The sequence below is a fragment of the Tinamus guttatus genome, unplaced genomic scaffold (assembly GCF_059628265.1).
Source record: "Tinamus guttatus ecotype Peru unplaced genomic scaffold, ASM5962826v1 Tinamus_guttatus_pri_ptg000133l, whole genome shotgun sequence".
Classification (NCBI taxonomy): Eukaryota; Metazoa; Chordata; class Aves; order Tinamiformes; family Tinamidae; genus Tinamus; species Tinamus guttatus.
In genome coordinates this window covers 2895228-2902359 of record NW_028288667.1, presented here as the reverse complement: position 1 = coordinate 2902359, position 7132 = coordinate 2895228, and positions in this window count along the sequence as shown.

The window sequence follows — 7132 nt, the reverse complement described above, 5'->3', positions numbered from 1 at the left end:
TCTGTTTTCCCTGTGATCTTTGAATGCTGGATGCTGCAGACTTCCCTGAGACACCTCAGACCATTCCCGCCCCAGGTGCCAGCAGTCTCTGGAGCGGGTCCTATGGGCCGCTCTGGGTGTTTGTGCTTCTCTTTTTTTCTCTCTGCTGCTTGACAGTCTCCTCATGGCGACAACGAAACGCCTGTTTTGCAGGAAACCATTTGAGCTTTATGGATGGGCCTCAGCAGGCACTTCCAGGCGTCCATAAAGCATACCGGCACGCTCCCGGGCGCATTGCTAACCTGACGGAAGAATTGATCAAAACTGATAGAGATACAGGGCCCCGAGTCCCTTTACAGCCTGCCTCTGCGCCGCTCCGCTCGTACGGCACCAGCGGAGCCGAGCCGGGCAAAACGCCTGCTTGGAGGAGGGAAAAGTGAAAAATAAATTAAAAACTCCAATTCCATGCACAGGTTTTCCTGGGAATGTATCCCAAACCTATGGCCCGAAACTTGGTCTGGTCTTATCTGCACACTGAATGCCCTGTTGAATTTTTGCCCTTTTCTTTCTTGCCCTGGTTAAATCATAACTTTATGAAGGAGCTTTCCCAAAGCAGTGACACTTTTACCCTCACTTTCTCCTACCAGCTCTAGAGAGGGAATTAAAATTCAGGATCCATCACCAGCACTTTAATTATTCAGTGTTATCAAGTTGTCACCAGGCCTTTAATTATTTTCCAGTTTATCCCTAATATCGCGCACTCTGAGGGCGGTAGGACAGGCCTGCAGCTGCAGTGGGGAACGCCGGTGTCCCCGTCGACAGCGCGCGCTGGAGGTGACACCGCTAATGAAACCCGCTCGTCTCCCTGCCATGAGATCCCCTCACCGAGATAGGGCTCATCCGCGGTTGGCACGAGATTTAATTACGATCCTTTGGTACCAATAAAAACTTAATAATAGATTCAAAGCGAGCAGACAGGATAGAGAGATACCAATTAAAAACTAAATAATATATGCAAAATGAGCAGAGGCGAGAGAGCAGGGCTTGGGGTACCGCATCCACGGCAAGGTTGGGGTGAGACAGTGAAGGTAAAAGGCCTTCACTGGGCACTTGGCCTTTCAGACAACAGCACGATGCCGTTAAGGCTGTTTTTCTCTAGCATATGTGTACTGACATTATCCAGAGCGTTCTGGAGACAAGAACCAAACGGGGCCCGGCTCACGGGGGGCAGATTTGCAAAGTTTGGGGCAGGTCAATGCCCCAGGCTGCAGCCAGGACGGCAGCAGCATCCTCCCACCACATGGTGAACAGCCACATCCTGATGCCTGCCTACAGCTTGGAGGAATGTCCAGGGAAGCAGGAAGGGATTTTGGTTGCTTTTTAATTAGAAACAGTGCAATGGCAAGGAGCTGAAATCCCTACTCCCTTGAGGACACGAGTCGCTTTGCTGTTGATTTGAAGGACAGCAGGGTTGGCTCCAGTGAGGCTGGACCACACGTTGCAATCAAAGCTGCTCCCATTTTCTCTAATTTCTGCATTTCTGGCATTGAGGGTGGGCAGTGGGAAACACCTATGAGCTGCAAGGCAGTGGCAATGTTGCGTATTGATTTCTTTAATTACCATTTCCAAGACTCTCTAGTGTCTCCACAAGGAAGAGGAGCAGTAGCAGTAAAGACTGAGTGACCCAGCAAGGACTTTGCAAAGGGCAGAGCCTGGGAGCACCCCAGAAAGTAAAAGGCACATGTTCCTGATGGGGATCCGCAGGGAAGCCCACACTGTCGGCAGGGCAAGGAAAAGTGTTCCTCAGGGTTGGAAAATCAACATGGTGAAGAAAGTGGGAAAGCAAAGAGATGTTGTTACTTATATTACCCACCGATACGCACTGAGGTCTCGGTGGGGCTCCAGGAGGCTCTGGCAAGCCACATTTTTACCATAAAATCATCCCAGAGCTGCATGCAGTAATGAGCTACCCGGCAAAGTCATTGGGAAATACAGCCCAGTAGCTTGGAGCATGCAAAGGTGCCCATCCACTGGTCGAGGCCCTTTCATCTCCACAAAAACCTTGGGACTTAGTTTTTATATTAGCTTAGAACATATGTAAGTTAAACTAAGAGCCAGCAGATTTATGCTATCTGTATCGTGCCACTTTACAGCTATTTCTGCCTGGGCCAGCAGCACTTAATCTAGTCATCCATCTCGTATTCGTAGGTATCATCCAGATAGAGCCATTTTTCTATTATCTGACAAATGAGCATTCTGTACATGAAAAAGCAGTTGTCGTACAGTAGGCATAAGTTAATCCACCCGCTTGGTAAAGACTACCTGCATTTGCATCGTGCCCTCCTTGCGCCGCCCTTTGCAGCAGTCGTAGGTAGTAGATGGCACCAAAACAAATGCAACATGAATTGAGGGAATCCAACCAATAAGTAGTAAATATCTATAGTAAAAAAGAATAATAACAGAGGCTGCCTCCATGCAAACATCCATGTAGCCTCTGCTGCAAAGAGCAGGATGCCAAGGCCGCTGCAGACAGTGCTGTCCCCTTGGGAGGGCAGCCCCATCTCCAGCTACTTAATGACCCATGTTACCACTTGCAATGGACACACATTTTTCCCCTGGAAAAATACCTAGTTCAGCAAGGGAAGCAGAGATGAAATGAGGAAACGCCTCGGTGAGGTGAGCACCAAAATTCACCCAGGGAGAAAGTGGTTGCAAGAAGAGCCCTGCGCCCACGGCGGGAGCGCTCCAATGTCTCGGCTTCCTCCGCGCCAAGCGGAGCCGCCGGGGTCGCAGCGTCCCCCTTCGTTTCCATTCGAGCCCCTGTTGAATATTCATCATGTTATGGAGGGACATATTTATGTCTGGGAAAACACAAGTGCTCTCGTAAAACGACTCAAGGGCAATAAAGCATAAATTGTCTTTAGACCCGTAGAAAGGGTTCTGAAGTCACAAACAAGGCATAAAATAATACAGAGCTAGAAAGTGCTTTTTCCTTATTAGGTTTATCAAAGTAAAACTAGTCTGGCAAGCCTGTTCTATCAAGCAAATGGATGTGGAAAAAAAAGGAATGGAAATTCTGATTCATATTCATTGTTTCAGTGTCAGCGAGCTAAGAAAAAAGCTTCCCTTTAAATTTGTTACTTTGGAAAGCCGATCTGAAGTTTTACAGACAAAATAATCAAAGCTGATAAAGAAGCAAAAGGAAATCAAAGGTAATTAATAGAAACAAAGAAAGCAAGAGAAGAGGTCTAAGTGTCTAATATTAAAAAAAAAGAAGAAGAAAAGCAGAGGACATGCTTGACTGCATGAAGAACAGCTTTAGGCACGGCCAGAATTTTAATAGGGAGATTTTCTCCTAGAGCTCCTAGCATTGGCCCAGTTATCCCTGTGTGCATCCGGCTCCCACTGCTAACACCCACAGGAGCCACCTTGTCCCCACTGGTGTCACTGGCCATGCAGTCCGTCTGGATACGGGTTACGGCTTTTTGTTCCCTCTACGTTAGGTGTTACCAGTCCTACCTGCAGTGCCTGAGAAGTGACACCAAGAGCAGAGCTGGTGCTGACCCTCCTGCTTTGCTCAGCAGAAGCCAACAGAAGACACCCCACACGTGCCACCAAGCTGAGGAGATGTAACTGCCCATGTGGGTGGGCACGTGTGTATTTAGCATCCTTGCTGACTTGAAAATTGAGCATATTCTTCTTCATGAGGCCACAGAAGCTTCATGCAACCACAGGAGACCTGCAGCTTTCTGGTTTCAAAGTTCCTCAAATTTCATGGGTCTAGAAATCAGATGAAGAGTAAAAGCTCAACCATTAAATGGAAAAATATTACAGTTTTTATTATATGGGAGACTCACCCCTAGTGATTTGTAAGCAGAGGTGCTAGTTCATCAAGTCTTTTGATTTCTGCAATATTAAATCATGGGGATGTGAAGCAGGAACTGCAAAGGGGATCCATCAGTCTCACCTTTGAGATGGTCGATTCGTATCTAGACAGTGTTCTTCCAATATATTAAAAATACTGCACAACTTTACAAAACTGAAAGGTTTTTCTTTCCTTTTTTTTTTCTTTTTTTTTTCCTTTGGTCAGAAATGATCCCTTTTGTATATACTGGGGCAACACAGGCAGAGTAAGTCAGTCCTTTTGGCCTCCCTGCAGCCTGATGAGCGCTGTGGATGGATTTGTGCTCCTCTCTGCTACATCTGGCTTTGCTCCCATCAGCTCATCAACACAGGTGTTGGTGAGAAAGTTGACAGAGAGCGGAAAATTATGACAGACCCTAATCATGAGGAAAGCACAGAATTACTCGAGTAGTCCGTGCAAACCTACTTCTCACAAGAAGACAGCAGTTGCAGCAACAAATTGAGTAAAAAAATAATTTGGCAGGAAGTGCCAGCAGCTACTTCCAGGTACTGCTTTGCAGTAATAGAAACTACACAGGAAAAAAATGGATGTGGATATGCCACATTGTAGAAAGGAACAGAATGACAAACAACTGTGATGTGACACATCTGCACCACAGCTTTTGGCCCCCAATTCAGATTTTATCAGACATTCCCCTCCTCTGCCCTCTCCGGGTAGGGTTTTGCCTGATGCTACAAGAGATCAGAGACCTTATCTGCAAGTTAATGCCCGCGAAACGCAACGTGCAGAACTGAGCTGACAAGAAGCTGGCTGCAATGGCGAAGGAAAGCCACCCTGCCCTGCTGCCTCTTCTGCAGAAAAGCTCCTTGAAGCCTGGTCACGAGGGGCTTCCTGCAGAAACCAGACTGCACCCTGCCCACCCTGCAAAACCCACCGCCTTCAGACTCAGAATTACTGCTTGGGGCCCCACTTCATCTGCTTTCTGTTGAAGATTTTTCACTGTTATTATGTTTGAAGGGTCCTTTGTCCAAATGTCATCTTGGCATCGCATGTCTACAATATTCATAACATGCAGGTGAACTTTCATAAAGCAGAAGAGAAAATTAACATTCTTTATCAGAGGAAATTGCACCTGATTTTTCGTTCTATCAAAACATCTCTTCACAGATGGGATAAATCCCATGAACTGTTTTAACCCACGTCTCTGCCTACAGTCCGTTCTACACCCTCTGGTAACAAAGCATGTAATCAAAGCAAATGAGCGTAATTACCAGCCAGTGCAAATATGGGGGCTTGGGATTCTTTCCTGAGACATTTCATATGTGACCGATGAACGTTGCTTACATTTTAAAACAAGAACAAACTATATTAGATTGGAAGATAAAAGGTTGTATATTAAAAAATTCATGCAGGAAGCATCCTGTAGCTATGATTACCATTATAACTAACCATTCTAACCCATTCTTTCCTCCTCAGGTGTAAATGTAACCAGATTACAAAGTGCGGCCAAATAATAAACCAGTTCAAGGGACAGGGGAGTCCTGTGCTATTAGATTTTGTCGTGAGGTTTTTCTTTCCTTCACCCCTGCAGGAAGGAACAAGCAAAGACTACATGCAATTCCATTTATTTAATAACAGTTTGGGTAAATTCCTCCAGTTTATTGCATGAAGTCCTGTGAGCTGTTGCTTGAAGACCTGCTGCGTGCGCTTTACCCATCTGTATGAGCAGGAGAGCCCCTGGGCCACATCAGGATATGTGTGATTGCTCTCGTCTTTCTAGTCCTAGTTATCCAGCGGCATTAGACAGTCTTCTTTAAGGTAACTTCACACCAAATAAAAGTTTCTAGACCACTAAAAACACCCAAACGCATCTGTCCAGGGCAGGAGCGCGTCACGCCTGTAACAGCGGCACCTCATTCTTTTAAATAATGCTTTAAATCAGACAGAATCTTAATCTGTCCTGAGGCAAGCTGGCACGGCCGGTATCCCGCTCCATCTTTTCCAAGTCCTGAATTGCATTGTTTCTTTTCTGCGTTACTGCTTCCCAAATGAAGACAACCCCTGACGTTGCGTTCAACTACGTCTCCTTCTGTTCACAGGGGAAACTAAGCTGCATATGAGTTAAAAAATAACTCTTTCAAGAAACCAGCTATGCTATGTTAACAGCAAATGAGCTGGTCTCTAAAGATAACTTTATACTTGCCAGGACTAAAACAAAATGAAGTGTTTAACCCTTTCCTTCCAAGAGAGATAGTATAGCTTTTTATGAAACTGGTCAGGAATGCAGATATATTTGAGCAAAGAGAACTACACAATTAGGATATTCTTACAGATATGAGCACAAACTGACTCACAGGTCTTGACCTACCTCGTCTTGGAGGAAGTTTTACAGCAGCCCCTTACCAGGGCAAAGAAAATTACCTCCTTCCTCCGGAGTAAAGCAGAGCCCGGAGGCAGGGAAGGAGCGTGGCTGGCATCCCACCCTGCTCACGCAGCACCAAGCTCTCCACGACTTCAGGCGGTTTCTCCTGGAGAAACAGAGTTTGATGGCACACACCTCCCATAAAAGCCCAGCTGCTCCAAGCATTTAGTCGCAAGCATATGCATAGATGTGGTACCTGTGCATGCAGATGTCCTATTTCTAAGCATAATTTAAAGAATTGCATGAATTATGTAGGCACACAACACTTCAGCACTTCTCGGTAATTTGTTTTCTGGCGTTTTACTGCAGTTGGTGCTATTCTACTTCCCTGCCGAAGAGAGAATCCCACAGAAGAAAGATCTCAGGCTTTCAGATAGAGTTGCATCTTTCACAGCTGTAATACAGAGATAGGAAACATCTGGCAGCAGGCACTGAAATCAGTGAGTGCTGAAACTAGAAGTATGACACAGTAAGGGCATACTCCTCTATTGATGCTTATTAACTACCAAAACAGACTGCCAGGACATTTGGCAACCTCTTCACCATTAGATTCTGTTAAACACAATCAGGCTACTCTCCTAAAGGGATGACCTGCTCAGGAGTGGAGGAATTACCTTGCTGCATCAGACCAAGACCTCCTTCCTAGCTGCAGCAGCGGTCAGCACTAGCTCCTTTGGCACAAAGTTTAGGAAACATTGAGCAGGCAACATTTGGGATTAATCCTCTTTCATGTCATGACTCACTCCGGACACTAAAATGCAAGACTCAACTCTGTGCTTTAAAAAAAATGCTCTAAAGGCTGAGTATCCTTTTCAGCACATTTATGCAGGGCTCTTACAAGCAGCAATAATCTTGGTACCTGTCTA